General features: G+C 37.2%; 1 protein-coding gene across 1 annotated transcript in view; it reads left to right on the forward strand.

Annotated features, from left to right (window-relative positions):
• LOC136874012 (protein krasavietz) overlaps positions 1-18,406 on the forward strand; it is a 218,155-nt gene that overhangs the window by 38,778 nt on the left and 160,971 nt on the right. The gene's annotated exons all lie outside the window — the stretch shown is intronic.

Consider the following 18,406-nt stretch of genomic DNA (forward strand, 5'->3'; position numbering starts at 1 on the left):
AGGACTGCACTAACGGTGATGTCCTGAAAAGTAAGTAAACATTACTTATTACCTTTGTGTGTATGATAATCAGTAAAACAGTCTACACATAAACCTACATTGCACGTGGTACACTGGGTTCTAGGCCTAGCAAGGCAATCTTCTCTTCGCTCCTAGACTTGTAGAAAGTCAGTGATGCATTCCATCGTACCGAAGTTCCTGCACTGCATTATGTCCAAAACAATGAGATCTGCTAAACCAGGGAGCAGCTTTGTAGCATGTGAGATAAGTCTGGACAATTGTTCGTCGAAAATCCAGATGAAAAATGCCTTCTCGAGACATGTGTTTCAGCTGCCATGCATTGTGCATTTATACATCGATGACCCAGGCAAATATTGCCCACCACCACTTATTTTCTGCGTTCACTCGAATCTGGCTACCAGGTAAATCGTTGGCGACACCACCTCCATCTTCATCCCCGCTATCTTCATCCGACAAAACTGCAGCGTCTGGAGGCTCGATGAATACCTTTTCTACATCGGGAAGTTCATCATTATCCAACAAGTCGAGTACTTATCGTAATGAAATTCTCCTAGAAAAATGTATGAGCTCATGAAAGTGAAGCATGTGAAAAGACGGGATGAAAGATACATTTCAACAAGAAAACCGCAATGTAGTGTCGATTTAATGTGAAAATTTTACTCTGCGTGATTAAAAATTGTTAAATTATAACATATAACTTACAGCCTACACTATTATGCGTTGCTAGGCTGATAAAGAAGAATGAAATAAACGGAAAGGAACATCATAACTATAACAATTATAGGCTGAGTTGTGCCGGACAGAAAGACAGCACTTCCGCCCCGCGTGCCAGATAAGTACCACCAAACTTCTACTTCAGATGAAAGGACACCAGTCATCACCAAGACATATCTTAGCTAATCCCCATACATAAAAGCACCTTAGAGAAAAATATAGCACAACAGGGTCCGTATAAATAACTATAGAAGAAAAGCAGGAATCACTTACTTCAAATGTGCACCCATTACTGGCACTCGCGAAAACAAGACTTCATTTTTATGTAGATATACCGTACCAATGAACACGATATATTAAAACAAACCACATAAGATGTTGGGCGGGACTTCTCCGAACATGACAATACTGTAGTAAACAAGACAGTGCACACGGTTTCAATAATAAGAGTCCAAGAAAACTGTGTAGTTTGCCGTGCCATATATGGCACGCTGGGCGGATCCAGGTTAATCACGTCCAAGCAGAGTGGACTGCTTATAAAAACACCATAGACAATTGTAGACAAGGAATTAGACAACTGGAAACTCCTTTGTCTCTTGGGCCACATAGCTGTAACACATACAAAGGCACAATGCATTATAGTTTTGATTTTGCCCAACAGGTACACTTACCATACGATCCGCAACAAGTTGGACCCATTTTCTTTCTTACAGGCTACGAAGTGGGTCTCTTTGGTGTAGCGTGTGAACCACTTAACAAATTTGTTTTGTACATTTTTCCAGAAGCTTGTATTGCAGGTAAAGGAGTAAATACTGTCTTATCTCTTGTACATCACTTCTTGGAAAATTTTTCAGTAGGTGAGGAGCATTTAGAATTCCATGCTGATAACTGTTTTGGGCAAAATAGAAACTTCTTAATGAGATACCTCATGTGGAGAGTTATAACAGGAAAGAACAGCAGTTGTAAAATTTCATTTTTTCCATTGGGACACACAGAATTTCAACCTGATTTGTATTTTGATTGTTTCAAGAGAGCATTCCGGAAAAACGAAAGTGAAGTTCTTGATGATGTAATTAATGTCACCCGTAAAAGTTGTCAGGTTTCCAGCTCTTATTCCTGTCGCTGTTGACACAGAATCTGGAAACCTACTTATGAACTGGCAAAACAAGTTCCGTGCTGGAATGGAAAACCTTCCCCAAATAGCCCAGATACATCACTTTGTGTAGCCTATATGAAAGAGCACCCTGGTGTTTGTTGACAAAGAAATCCGTAGTTTCTGATGAAGTACCCTACACCATCCTTCTAGAAGATCCACCGCCTGACTTCAGTGACTTTCTGCAAGTCATCAAACCTCAAGGACTTAGCATCGATAGACAGATGTATCTCGATGAAAAAATTAGACCCTTCATATCAGAAAATAAGAAAGAGGTACTATGTCCTGCTGTAACATTTTTCCCTGCTCCAACAATGCCGCCACCAACCACCTCAAGTGAAAATCATACGGAGGTGGCTTCTGTTTCTCCTCCTTTGCCAATAATTACACCAGCGTTATCTTCTTCAAAAAGTGTAACGCCTAAAGAAAAAGTAAGGCTCAAAAGACAAAACCACCAAGTCCAAGAAATTTCTCCCCAAAGAAGAGGTCTCGACCCACCTGCAGCTACTGTGGAGAGGTAGAACATCGGGACCAAACGGTGAAAGGGCATATAAGACGCGCAAAACGCAGGCTTCAGCATGAATAACTGATATCCCTGTCTTATGCTGGCTGTGAGTAATGATCATTAAGGTATGTGATAATTTTTGTAAAGTGCAGTAGTGTTGCAATTAGTTGTCTTCAGTGACCTGCAAGTCATAAAGCCTCAGAGACTTAGTATCGATAAATAGATCTCCACAAAAAAATTAGACCGTAAATAATACCTGTTAGTAATTTTTGTTATAAAAATTCTATGTCAGAATACCGGTGAACATGACAATGTAAACACCAGTCTAACTTTCAAATAGTTTAGTAGTTATTTGTGTCACAGAGTAGGCATATTTTTAAACAGCTCTACTGAAAAGTTATGAAATCTTACGTTGTAACATTACATGCTAATTTAAGGCCTTAATTTCTTTCAGAGGCATTCCATTCAGTTATGATATTAGTTACATATTATGGACCACGACAGTACCTTTATCTCAATACCCGACATGCCATCCCTTTTCAGTTGCACACACACACACACACATTGCTATATGGTTGTGAAACTTGGACCATATTAAGAGAGTTTATATGTGCATTGATATAATGATACATTTATTTACGATTGCCTGTTCTCATATTTGGCTGAAGATGACTCACCAGCGTCGAAACTAGTTCCAAGTAAATGTTATAACTTGTTTAGTTTAATATTAGTATTGAAAAGGTGGATTTTTAATTTTACTGATCTATTATTCTCGGTTCGATGCAGACTTAAAAATTAAATTCTTAAATTTAAATGAATCTGGCAAGATGGCTTTCCGCAAGTACTGCTTATGTTTTCACATTATGCTTATTTAAGAGAAGGTATTGTGATATTTCATCTATAAACAGATATTTGTTTTGTTGCATGGAATTTGTTTTGCAAAGTAATTAGTAGTATCAACAGAATTCTGTTTTGAATGTTTACTTACACAATTGTGTAGGTTAGATATGTAAAACCAAATACGTGCAGTATGTGTTGTAACTGTAGAGAATGGGCCATTTCTCATGATTAAAGTGTATTAACTTGGATATGTTTTGTAGCTGGGGCTCTATCTTGAATAATAATAAATTTTATAGGTTCATTGGATCCAGCTAGAGATGCTGATGAAATTGTGAACTATCTGTTGAATGATGACTTGAAAATTGGACCTTTCCGATGATGATGGTTGTAATATTCTCCAGCGAGTTATTTCAACACGAGGAATCTGAGGAGGAAGTAATCCACGAAGATCCACCGTGTGAAGTTTAGAACGTTTCATGGAATAAAGACAGTTTTGTTTCAAAACCATATCCCCCAATCCAAGAAACAAACGAAGAGAACCTATCATTTTAACTCCATAGGGATATTTCAGCAAATACTGTCCAGATTCTTTTTTAGAAGATACTGCAAGATATACAGCTATGTATTGTCGGAAAGCAAAAGGCAAGGAACTGAAAACTGATGCTACTGAAATCAAGAAACTGTACGGCATGCCTTAAGTAATATTCCATACCCACGTATCCGGATGTATTAGCAATCAGAAATTTCACTGTGTCTTGTGGCAGAGACTGTGTCATGTGATCGCTTGTTTCCTTTTGTGAAACTGTCTTCATGTTGATAAAAGCAGTCCTCCTGATGGTTGAAGCAGATTGTGGAAAGTTCAGCCTTTGATTGATACAGTTCATAACGCATGTTATTGTATTGAACGTACTGATGGCAATTTTTTAGTAGATGAACAAATGGTGCCCTTCACATGTAAATGTGCATTAAAACAGTATGTTCCAAACAAGCTTAGGCCAGTCGGATTAACATTTTTTGTTGTAACTACATCTGCAGGGCTCATGATGGACTTTGAAATTTACCAAGGGAAGGAAAGCAATCTCCCAGAGACAAATACATTAGGATTTGCTCCATCTGTAGTTTACAAACTGAAAGGATTCTATTCCACCCTTTAGTGTAATATATTTTGACAGGTATCTTACAACAGTGTCACTGATAGAAAAGCTCTATGAAGAAAATTTTTATGCTACAGGAACTATAATGACAAACAAATTGAAGCGCTTCACTTTTTGGCCTGATCGGGATCTCAATTGAGGGAATTTCGAAGAATTTTGCTCCTCTGACGGGAAGCTTGTTGCAGTAAGATGGAAGGACAATAAATGTGCAGCATTTCTACCCTCGTTGACTGGAAGTTCTCCAGTTGGTGTGGTTACAAGGTGGAAGAAGATTGACCATGCTTATGTTGATATCAACTGCCTTGCCCTTGTAAACAAAAATATAATTAGTTGTTAGAATGTTATAGAACATGGATAAAAACTAAAAAGTGGACACTCAAAGTCATACTGCATTTCCTGGTTCTTGTTGTCAACAGCTGGTTGGAGTACCGTGAAGATAACAGGAAAAATGACATTCCAGACTCCAGAATCATTGACTTGCTCAAATTCAGGATGGACCTAGCTGAAGGTCTCCTGCAGCCCTGATCGTCCCAGACAAATTTTGGACGATGAAGAAAACCGAAATTCGTCTCCACAAAACAGACCTCAAAACTGGCGAGCACCTTTACCTGGTGAGGACAAACGAACAGATGGCTACGAGCACTGGCCAGTTGTTGATTACCTATCAACAGCTAGGGCTTGCCGAATGAAAGGTTGTACTTTGAGGTCAAGAGTGCGATGTGAAAAATGCAACATGTATTTGTGTTTAACTAAGGACAAAAACTGTTTCAGAGTGTTTCACACGTAACCATGAGAGTAGCCAGAGGTTTTAAGTTGAACAGTGTGTAATTTTTACTTATTTTGAGAGATATGACAAAAAACTAAATTGAAAACAGACTAGGCCTATATATTCTTTCATTTTTTCATGTAGCCCTTACATGTTGCTCAATGTTCTCATTGATGTAATTACATCATATTAGATTTTTTAAGAAAGGTTTCTGTTCTGGTAAAAAAAATCATGTTCCTTAGGTCATTTCTAGACTACACAATTATGTAGGTTAATTATTTAGACAAAGTATGCAAAAAAATAGAACACATGAGTTTCATACTCTGATATGCACTGTTTGTTAGAACTAAAGTGGAAAAGGCATTGAAAGTAAAGTTTTAAAAAAAATCATGACTATAAGGCTTCAAAATTTTCAAACTTCTGTGTCTGAAAGGGTTAATGCTGTTAAACATAAGAGATTCAGCAATGGGAGAACACATGGTAGAAAATAATCATAAATTCACTGGCATTAACAGTGACATGGAATTAATACATTCGGCCCAAAAATGCAAATTCATGAACATTTTGGAAAATTTAGAAATTCGTCTTGCACAGAAAAATAATTTTGATTAGAGTTTAAATGAAAAAATTACGGATGAAAATCCATAATATAAACTAGCATTTAAACATTTAGGGAAGAAAATTTTAAGAATAAGCATCAAAGATCTTGAGTTTATTTAAGAGTGGTTCTCATTTATCATCTTAATCTTGAATATTTTATGTGATAGTAGTTTCCTAATGTACCATTAATATTTTATTCATGGATGTTATTGTGTTGTAATAGTTCTTTGAATCAAATTGTTATATTGTTTTTATTTATCGTTCTCAATGTGCGATTTTTTTTACTATGTAAGAAAAATATCACACAAGAACATGTTTACTTCTTTGTGTAACAACTTTGTCACTACGATATATATATGTTCTCTTCAGTCATCCTTTTTTTCTATTGTCACACTTGCATTATCTTTTTTATTCCCTAAAAACCAATCGCTCTTTCTTCAAAACAATCTACAAAGAATATATAAAAGTTTCACACCAGTGACCTATTGGTGATGTTCTTGGCGCCTTATTGGAAGGCTGTGTGTTAATACTAGTCCATTGCTATGTCACACAGTCTTCCATAATCCTGTCTACTGGTACGTATTCGTCATAAACTGAGCATGCTAATATATAAGCAGCATAAGTATAAGGACGTTATATGTCCAGGGACACAGAACATCAATATATTAATACAATTGATAGATTATTGTAACTCCTATTATTTTATCTATTATATTAAATATGATTATTGAAGGTTTTACCACAATTAGGATAATCAGACCTAAGACATTCTTTGATGTAATTAAGTTATACTTTGATGATCCCTGATGAAAAGAATGTTTATTGTTCTTGAAACATGTTCCAGTAAGTGTATTGACAAGGTAGATTTTATCATAATACTATTTTTAATAGTTTTTAATAAGTTCTTGCACCAATCGCCATCAAAGCTTGGCTTTCTTCAGTGGTCCTGGACTTCCTAATGGTCATCTGGGTTTGCGTAGGTGAATTCTGCAATCAATTCAAGAGAATGTCTGTCCCCTTTTTGGGCCTTATTTATTTATTCCTGTGGGTTTAAAAAAAAAAAAAAAAATCAAGATCCTTGTTTTTCAAGTGTTCTTTGTGGCTTGTTTCATTTGCATCCTTTTCTGTTTCACTTATGTTTTCATAAATGAAACTGGTATCACACACATCCTTCAGTGTTCTCCCCAGAAATTTTTCTCAGCCGGGCGGGGAATACTACGTAAAAAATTAATATGATAATTAATTAATTCATTTATTTAGCTTCCGTAGACTGTATAATTACATACAGTATTTTGAAATATGCCAACAGTATAGGAGTTGTCAAGTGATTTCCTAATACTAACAATAATATATGCACAATAATGAACATTTTGAAAAAGAAGGAAAACAGTAACACCAAATACCTCAGTGTTAGGACAGCACATCTTAATTTTTTTAAATAATAAATAATATTAATAACCGATATTTACAAGACAAAATTAAAATAAAAATCTATTGGTGTGGTGTTAATAATATGTACATAATCAATGTGACATTAACATATTTTTAAGGCTATATACTAGATATTAAGAAAGTTTACAAGTTAATAAGTAATAGCATCATTACCAGCACTTCATGTATTCTTCTGTACTGTAGAAGCAGCTACTCAGCAGGAGATTTTTTAAAGCTGTGGTAAATGAACTGACGTGACTAATATCTTTAATCTTATTTGGAAGCTTATTATACAATCTTCCAAGAGAGTCTACATGTCTCAAGGCAATGGTTTTACTCTTGTTTCAATTTATTCCCCTGTGGAGTGCCATACATGTTTGTGACACACTGAATCACAGACACTGTTACAAGTTATAAATCTCATTGTGGGTCCAGACACTGCTCGAACACACTAAGTGATAGTTAAGCTAAACATTTAAACTCCGATGTAAGCCCCCAGTGACTCAAACGTGTATTGATATTATGTAACTAGCACTTAACTAGGTTATTTTAGCTGGGTGATCTGTAAATATGGTAGGTTGGTGCGCCCATTAAAAAGGTCCTAGGGAGAACACTCCTTTCATGAATGGAAAGTTATGTTGAAATCGGTGTTATATATTAATCTGTAAATATGTTTTTGTCAGCGATAGCTCGTTACTTAGATATTCTTCTTTAGAGCATGAAAGGACCCGAGGAAAATACTTTTGGTCACAAATTATTAGTTTTTTAAAAAAGTTCTCTGGCCTCATTTGATGTGGTTTACATTTGTAATTTTCTCTGTGAGTTATGTTGACAGTGTTTCATTTACTCATTGCTGTTCTCACGGACACTTCACTCATGTTTTAACACTTTCAACACTACCATATTTTAACATGGATCCTGGCTGTGAACGGGGTCTTTTTGCTAATTTTTAACACGTTATTATGGAACAGCAAAACATATTACATGCCTGATTTTTGTACCGTATGAAGTTGTCAACCATCCAAAATGAAGATGTTAATCAACAAGTGAATATCTGAAGTAATTTAATTATACTAGTCTTATGAAAAACATGAAAAAAATAGTACAGAAATTTTTTTACATTGAGGTTATACAAATAAGCTTGCTCAAACAATAAAAAACAATCATTTAATGCGACTACTTAGGCCACAAATAAACACAAATGCAGTGGAATAAAATATTTACCTATTTAGGAATAGTTTGTTTTCGTATGGTAGTCCTGGAAACATTGGACTATACACAGTCCTACTTTGCACTCCTTGCATCACCATCTACTCTCTTTTCTGACGTGCTTACCACTTTCCTTCTTGCCCCTGTCTGAGCATACCTTGCAATAACGAGCAGCATTCACTTTATTGTTTGTTGGAGGAACCTTTTCTGGAAAATGGCGAGCAAAAGTCCTGTCAACACTGGGGGAGGGAGTAGATTCCAGCCTTGAGATGTCTCCTCCTCCTTCAGCTGCTAACCGCTAACTGATCACTCTCATGTAATCCACAAATTTCTGTTTTTATATTTTTGATCACATCGTCACTAAAAAAGTTACTGAAACAATCCATTTCGTCACTCCCTGCGCAAAACTGAGTAGAACCAGATGCCGAGTGGAAGACAGGTAGCTGTGGTTGGTCATCTGTTTCTGACCATTCATCATCAGGTTCAGATGATCTAGCAGATGTTCCTGGCACAGGTGAATCATCAGCCTGCGTCTCTTCGTCTAAACGAAAAAAATAAACCCAAATTTCTGTAGGCGAAATATTTCTATCACTTGTATTCGGAGTAAAATAATACAGCTAAACCACTTGCGTTCCAAAGTGATGTAATAAATAAAAATCTTACTTGAACTATCGCTTCATACGTTATCCGGTTCGTAAGCAGGGTCGTCATCACTTTCATCCATTTTTGAACCCGCTTCTCCCGATAAAATATCCAAAATATCACTATCATTGAGCCGGCGTGAAGACATGTTTACACAGTAACACAGCTGACAGCGTGACAGATTTGGCGCGCGCAGCACACGGCACACCGAGGGCTTCGGTAGAGGTCACGGCAAGGAGAAAATACCCAGTTTATCGTTTCAGTTCGAAATTCCCGATAACTGCTGCATTCTAGTGGTCACTAGATGAACTATTACCTCCAATCAAGGGACAGGAACCGTACGTGATACATGCAGCTGGATATAAACACACGAGAAAATCATGCCCGTATCATATACGGGCGCACTGCTTTCCTGCTTCTGGACGGCGCCCGTATCCCGTACGGGCATAGTGTTGAAAGTGTTAAGTTCCTCTGAGAAAATGGTTTGGCCAACTTGTATCCAGATGTTCTTAATCAAGTGATATAGGAGTGTATTTTCCTAACACTGCAGTTGTCCTCTGAGTATATTTTGGTTTTCACATCAACTAGAGACATGATGTACGTACATTGCTTATGCACACCCGATAACTTCCAGAATGATGAGAATATTTTTAGTCTACTTGCAGCAGTTACTTGTGCACTTTCTAGGGCAACTGAACCAGTCTTTTTGTAATAAAATTATTATTCCTTTAATTGGAATCTTTTATATTTCAACCATTCAATACTTAGTAAGATATGTATATAAATAAAGTTACAGGGGTCCACTGTCTGTAATTTCGTTTGATTTGCCAATTTTTCAGATATTTATCTGTTTTAGGTCAACTTGAGACTGTATCGGTGGTTCTTATTTTTTGTGTTTCTCTGTTTGTTGGACCATCATGGCGAAATGGGTGGATAGATCTCGACCAAACGTCATATTTAGAGTATGCTCATCCCGGGGAAGGTTTTGATATGCATATGATACAAAATCTTTGAATAGACTGGAAAATTTTCCTCCATTTTCTCTTATAATATTGATTTTCTGTAAAATCCGTGGACTGTATGTGAAATGTCTCTTCATTATAAACGACTTTTGTTATGTTCATAATTTATCTTATCTTCAAATGACTGAGAAAATTACTATTTTCTGCGAGTATCATGCTCTGCATTTAGTGACCGACAGACCGACAACTAACCTACAGGTTACCATGGCAACGTCTCTGGCTGCTTGCCAGCGGGGATGTAAAATATTGCCATTTTCGTCATCATTCGTGTAAACTCATGGTTGTTCCTTGGGTTGAAAGCAAGAGAGACGTCAATCGGCCATTCTGTGGGAAATTGGCGGAATATCGTTGCACGTTCTAACTGTCTTTGAATAGCTTAAATAGTAACACCATAATTCATCTTCTTATCTGTTTACCTAAGAATCCCTGCACCTAAATTTCTCTTCTGTTGCAGCCTTCTTATATCCGTAACTCGTACCATAACAATTTATTGAGGGACACTTGATTTTTCAGTACATCCACTTGGTACTGTATTTAAATATTTGTCCTATCCGGCTGTCTTGAGTTATAATTCTATTTTCTATTAATTTCAACTTCCTTAATTTCTTTGCATGCTGCGAATGCTAATCATACATGGGCACTTTCCTTTGAGGAAAAATTCCATGCTGTTAAAATGTGTAACTTTTGGCCCCAGAAAATATCTTAATATGGATGCATTTTAAGACTTTGTGGACCTTCATTTCAGGTAAACAGTAAGTCGTATTACAAAACAAATAGCATAATCGCTGCTCTATTTGGAGAGATCAGCAACTTTGGTCCTATGACTTACTGTCGTGTCTCAATTGTTGATACCTTAGAGAGCGCTGCATTTCTCAGTTTTAATCAAATCTTTCCAACTCGACTGACACGTTACGAGAAAGGGCTGTCTTTATAATGAAACCTCTCCATATCTATTGTGAATGGCAGTTTGCAAATGAGCCTGCCATTATAGTAGATACTCCCGAACTCTATTGTGATTAGCAGTAGGAATGTAAAAGAAAACAAAAAAATGACCAAATGGTGGACAGAATGCATGTTTCTTTCTAAGATTTAGGCTGTAATATGATCTTAAAGGGGCATATATTACACTAGCTGATGTAGCCGTGCTTCGCTACGGGATTCTCAGAAAGACTGACTTTGTGGTTTTCCTAACTGAAATCAGCATAGGTCATTACAAAAACGTAAGTATGAATGTAGCGATTAAAAGCAATGCTATCATATAAACTTTTTTTTTGCTAGTTGTTTTACGTCGCACCGACACAGATATGTCTTATGGCGACGGTGGGATTGGAAAGGCCTAGGAATGGGAAGGAAGCGGCCGTGGCCTTAATTATGGTACAGCCCCAGCATTTGCCTGGTGTGAAAATGGGAAACCACGGAAAACCATCTTCAGGGCTGCCGACAGTGGGGTTCTAACCCACTATCTCCCGATTACTGGATACTGGCCGCACTTAAGCGACTGCAGCTATCGAGCTCGGTATCATATATAAAAATAATACTCGATCAAATGGAAAGCCAAATGTTTTTTCACTTTTAACGAACAGTGCTGCGGTTAGATTGCGGTACCAATCTAATAGTCCAAAGTTCCAAAGCTGGGATGACCAGGCCGCAGATTGCCATGAACACTCATCTGCCATTATTCCGCTAAATATGCACACTGTTCATTCCAATCAGTGCCTCAGAGTAGGGATTGAATAGCCCGAATGCTATGATGATCCAGTGTGTTACGTACCACTAGTATCAGAAAATTTATAAACCAGGGGAATGCCATGCTAAAGAAGAAAGTTATCTAACTCCCCAGCTACTTCCCATCAATATTCAGACAGGCTGTTGCACTCTGTACGACTGGGCGAGATGACCGTGTGGTTAGCGGTGCGCAGCTGTGAGCTTGCATCCGAGAGATAGTGGATTCGAACCCCATTGTCGGCAGCGTTGATGATGGTATTCCGTGGTTTCCCACTTTCACACCAGTCAAATGCTGGGCCTGTACCTTAATTAAGGCCTAAGGCACTCCTGCCCTTTCCTATCCCATCGTCGCCATAAAACCTATCTATGTCGGTGCGACGGAAATCAAATAAAAAATATACTGTACGCAGGAGTAATCCTATCTACCGGAGATGAGCGGCAACAGAAGACACAAAGCACAAAGCTCACATCACGACAAACAATGGTCAATGTAACGTTATTGTTGATCAATGTTATGAGCTTTCTATATTGTAGGCCTACACGTTTAGTTTTCTTTCGACTCTATGATTTGCAAAATATTTTATACCGTAAACTGTAGTTTCTTATTCTCCGACTTCATATACCGATTTTCATTAAATACTGTTTACCCATTTTCTCGTTACTCGGCGCTGATATGGACTTACTAACAAAAAATCCAAATTCATGAATATCTTTGTGATCATAGCCAGTACGGTAACAATGTATAAGACATGAATAACAGGAAATTTAATACTATATAACCTTAGTTATGTAGCATTCATCGATTACACTTCTAATAAGAAATATTTGAGAATTACATTTTAGGCCTTCCCCTAAACTACCATTTCACTCAGCGTGAATAAAATAATTTACAGCCTAGACTATAGCGACTTATTTCCTGACTTTGCATACCGATTTTCATCAATATAGGACTGTACTAATAACAACAATATTTGAGAATTAAATTTTAGGCCTTCCCCTAAACTACCATTTTTCTCCGCGGGAATACAATTATTGATAGCCTAGATTGTAGCAATTTATTCCCCAATGTTGCATACCCATTTTCTTTCAAATACGACCACTAATAACATAAATAGTTGAGAATTTAATTTTAGGCCTTCCCCTAAACTACCATTTTACTCAGCGTGAGTAAAATGATCTATAGCCTAGATTGTAGCGGCTCATCCCCCGACTTGACATACCGATTTTCATTAGACCACTAATAACATAAATAGTTGAGAATTCAATTTTAGGCCTTCCCCTAAACTACCATTTCACTCAGTGTGAGTAAAATGATTTATAGCCTAGATTGTAGAGGCTCATCCCCCGACTTCACATACCAATTTTCATTAAGTTCTCTTCAACCGTTTTCTCGTGATGGGTGTACATACATACAGACAGACAGGCAGACAGAAATTACGGAAAAGTAAAAAGTGCATTTTCTTGTTACTACGGACATGACCGATACAGAAATACCATTCTTTTCAAATTCTGAGCAATGTACAGACAAAACTCTTATTTTATATATATAGATTTACATCTGAAATATTTGCCTGAGAACCTAGGAATACTGAGAGAAGACCAAGAAAACAGATTCCACAAGGATCTAAAGGAAATTGAAAGCAGATATCAAGGGGCATGGAACCAAAACATGCTGGCAGATTACTGCTGCTTACTGAAGAGAGACAATCCAACTACAGCTCACAATAGAAAAGCACAAAACAAAATTTCTTAAAATAAGTAAAGATATACAATTAAAACGGAGGACTTGCAATTCTACACCATGTTACCAGGCTTATGGATGATGAATTTTGGACCATTTGACCTTATGTATACAATTGTTTTGTTCATAAATATAACAGTATGTTCAGATTAATAAAAATAACAAGAAAAACGACATTTCTTAAATGTGATAATACAGGGTGGGCACAAAGTCCCTTTGCCCTCCAATTATAGTTAAAATACATATTCAACTAATTATACATACATGTACACACTGTAAATAGTGTTTTACTATGTCTTTCCTGTCTAAATGTCTAAAACATTGGTATGGGCACCATCATGCTTAGAACACAAAATAATCCGTTGCCAGATGCTGTGGGACATTCTTTTCAGCATTGCTGGAGTAATCTGTGTGAAAGCAAGCCTCACAGCTTCTTTCAATTCATCACTCATATCATAACGTTGTGCTGCAACAGTGTTCTTGACGAATCCCCAGAGCGCATTTTTTACAGGTCTCCTTGAACCCTCGGGTTTTCAAAATGGGTATGAACCATGTTCTTAGCATATCAAGGTATTCAGATCGTTAAAAAAATACCGAGCGTAAATTTGTTTACTGTTCGTACCACCCCATATCATGACATGGGGAGGTTTATTCTCAATCTCATCATAAAAATGAGCGTTGTCCTTCTACCAAAAGACAACATTTCTCGACCGCGAGCTTCTATATATTGCAAATTCATCACTGAAAATCACTTTGTTACATTTCGGGATAGTGTCAAACGCCTGAAGTGCGTCACGTGCCATCTTTCTTCGATTTAAATCATTGTCACTTAATTCTTCAACATGTTTCGGTCAATATGGACATAATTTTAAGTCAACTTGCATGTGCTTGTGCAGAGTTGACCGGGGTATAGGCCTACGCAGTTCCGCTGATTGTGTGCGAGTTCACTTCAATGGTGATCTTTCAACTGACTCCGCAACGTCGCCTCATTGTTCCTCTCTTGTTGATGGTCTTCCACTTCGTGGTTTATCCTTAACACTGCTGGAAGAAAACAGTTTCTGTTCCCAACGCAAGTGTTTTCTTTGGAGCTTGTTCTCGCCCGAATTGTAGCTGCAAGTCAGTACGCACCTGTTTCAACGTTTTGCTTGTTCTTGGGCTCGTGAACGCAAGTGGTTGCGACAATCCGTTCTTCAGTGGTATAATCACTTGCGTTACCATTATTTATACCTGAAATAGGGGGGGGGGGGGAATCCCTCAAATCGTAATGTTAATATATGGGAGAGGGGGCTGACGGTACTTTGTGACCATCTTGTAGAGTGTATTAACCCTGTGAATAAATGTCTTATTCATTTCAATTTTGCAAAGAAACCTGATGTGATACAGGAAAACTGACTTCATTTCCGGATCACTATTTGAACACCATGAAATTATCAGAAAGTTTTAATTCGCAGTTTTTATGTAAAAAGAAAGATGTTTGTGGGAGCAAAGTTGGTGTGTGGAGTGAATTGAAAGATTTAAGTGTCACTGTGTCAGTGACAAATGTTGTGATGTTTTTAAAAAGCAAGATTTATAAAAACATGGTTTTTATTTGACACAGCCAGAATTCAATGCAACTGACAAACTTTTTTTCTTTTATAACTCCACTGTGGTTTTTGTTTGACAGTCATGATCCAATGGAACTGTCGAACGTTTTTTTCATCAATAACTGCACTATTGTCAGATGAAAAAAAACCCACGGTAACAGTAGTGGCGGTTGGGAATTAAAATGTCCTGTGTTCAATAAATTTCCAATTTCTTTGAAATCATTGAAGAAAGGGCTAGGAAAACAACAGAGAGGGAATCTGCCACCTGGGCGACTGCCCTAAATGCAGATCAGTATTGATTGATTAACCTTAAAACTTTCCCAATGCCTTCCTTACATCGGAAACAACGTATTCCGTCCTTCCTGGTTTGTTTCTAGGATAGCGCTAAGAGGCATGCAATTTAATATACTCTTACTCACTGCCTTTTAGTCATTTATGGAGAAATCCGTATACAGTTTAGAGTACCGTAGTGAAGCACGGGTACTTTTGCTAGTAAATACATAATATGTTTCAGTCCGTGAGACCTCCTTCAGCTAATGTTTATTAGTTAAGTCAATACGGAACAAACCTGATATTCATGAATTGCAGTCTTTTTGTTTTACGATTCAACCTGGTTTTGGAATATTACCATCACTTTTATAGGGCTGCCCACTTTGTCTGTTCTCTTTTCATTTGTTCTTCCACTGAGTTGTGGGAGTTTTCTTCTCATCCTTTTTATAGTAGTATTGTTGTCATGTTCTTCCAGTCACAGTCAGTCTGTTCTTTAATCTGGCACGTTTCCATAAGTGCTAATTATCTCAACTCCTGCCAGCCAGTGGAACAAGGGTTCTGATTTTTCTTTTCCTCTTACTAGTATGGTCTTCCATATCATAAATTTCATCTGTAGTAATACTGTTAGACGATGATGGCACAAATAAGTCCTCTGAAGTTTCTGACCTTAAATCATCATGATTGTCATTCAAATCAATGCTAATCCATTCGTCAGCAGTGATTTCCCTCCCTTTATAGCATTCTTGTAGTTGATCTTGTGATGTACTGTATTTTGTAGCACTTATTGTAGACTTTACTGTAACACATACATTTTCTTGCACGTCTTCAGAAGGGTGAAGTTTTTCGAGAAATGATGAGTTCTGCCAAAGGGTTCTTCTGCTCGGAATGAAGTTCTAATTCTGCATCACTTCCAGCCTCTCCTCTCTGCTGTGCATGGGTACAGGAATTGGAAGTCTGCTCTGGAAAAATGATAGACACATTAATTTTAGTATAGTCATAACTTCTTGGAAAAGCATAAGTTTTATATTTTAGTTGATGGCATTTGAACTTCACACAGCCAACAACAGAAAGAGACTTAAACTACGACAGCGTTATTGTAGTAGGGTAAAAACCAGCAAGGACAACAAGTCTTTAGTGCATGCTAATGATTAAGTTAGAACTATAAGTAGCATATCTACACTTACACTGGTACTGTTCTAAAATTTTCTCATATCCCTTAGAAGCAAACAGGCTTATCTTAACATACTATTTTGAGGTATTATCAATATTTGGCGAAAGTTAACTACAGTATATGCTAATTTAGAAAAATATTAAAATTACACACACTGTTTTGGGCAGTAGATATGTTTCATCATGACGAATATAAGAATCAAGTGTGATGACTCATCAAGTTCAGGCGCGCCCCGCCAGGCAGCGCTAGAGTTTGCTAGCTCCACAATACCTATCAGCTGGTCTTAGGAATGGTGACACAGGAAACGTATTACTCCGTAACTGATCAGTATATACACTGTCTTTTATAAAAAAAATGAGAGATTACAATTAAAATACCACGGCAGAGAACAATGGAAAAATATCATACACGGAAATAAGAGCTACGACTTTCATCACATGTTGCGAAAAGCACAAGGTACTCGAGTGTATATATACATAAATGACAAAACTCCCAACATATTAAAAAAACACCCATGAACTATTTAATACTCTACTTACAATCTCAGTTTGTCGGTTACTGGACTTTCGAAAGCTTGCGTGAAGATTTGGCGGATGTTCGAGATTGTAAATCTCGCCGGATTTCTTTCATTCTGAAGAAGAATCGGCACTTCAGATAATGATAAACAAGGCTGGGGAATATATTCATATCATGTTGAAGACAACAGCCAGCACCTGAAGGATCAACTGAAATTTTGTCTATAGAATCGATAAAATCAAAAAATATTTCGCTCCACATCGATTTTGAGTTCAGTTTTTCACTAAATACTTTCTCGGCCTGGAAAAGAATGTCACATATACTTTTCGAAGGGCGTGTTAAAAACACTTCATGATTGCTTGAACCGTAGTCTTTTATTTCGGAGAGAACTGAAAATGTACTATGATTATTATCACGTAGAGAATGGGCATAGGGCGAACACTTAATAAATTTAGAAGAGTGCTTAACAACGTACCCAGCCAAATGGTTCACTAAAGAGTTTCGAACTGTGTATTTCTAACCTGCTTCTCCAATAAATTAAATCTCGATTTTGCTGAGTTTAGACTGGATCTAGCTCGAATTAAATTTCGATTGGCATTTTTAGGCGCCTTTTGAGCGATAATATTGTCTTTTCGGCATCAGAAAGCACACTAGAATAACCCAAATTTTGATCAATATTAGACTGACCTTTTAATTCTCTATTTGCTGCTACACTCCCGTCTTTCTTCTTCTCCTAGTGGTGTCTAGATTCTTTTTTCTTGTTGGGAGTTTCATGGGACTTAATCTCACTTGAAAGGTATTTCGGCAAATTAGGGAAAATATGAGGCACTGCTCCTGGACATAATTTCTATCTCTCACGAGACATAACCACTTTTTCACCATTCACTATAAAGTTATCTGATTTTACTCTCAAATCATCAGAGAAATGAATTTGCCAAATTCTACTATTACGCGTTAACACAGTATCCTTTCGTGGAAAAGCTCTGGCCCATTTTTCAAATTTATTTCTATCCTTCGGTGGTGAAAATAATTTTATACCATTAACTACTCTACCATAGCCTGACTTACAGCCAGGCACAAAACAGTACGGCATGTTGAACTATTAATTTAATCAGGCCACATTACACACGTGCTTTAAGTGCACAACACACAATGAACTGAGTTTAGGAACTGAAAGCAAAGGAAATTCAACTTGTTGACTTGAAATATCTCGTACGATAACATCTCCCGCACTTTTCCAACACATGGTTTGCCGGTCTATTGAAGTACGTGTTGGACACCGACGTTTGCAGTGCTCGCAGTGGCGGGTCCACAAACTACCCCGCTATAACAGTTGAGTCATC

This window comes from Anabrus simplex, chromosome 5 (genome assembly GCF_040414725.1).
Source record: "Anabrus simplex isolate iqAnaSimp1 chromosome 5, ASM4041472v1, whole genome shotgun sequence".
Lineage (NCBI taxonomy): Eukaryota > Metazoa > Arthropoda > Insecta > Orthoptera > Tettigoniidae > Anabrus > Anabrus simplex.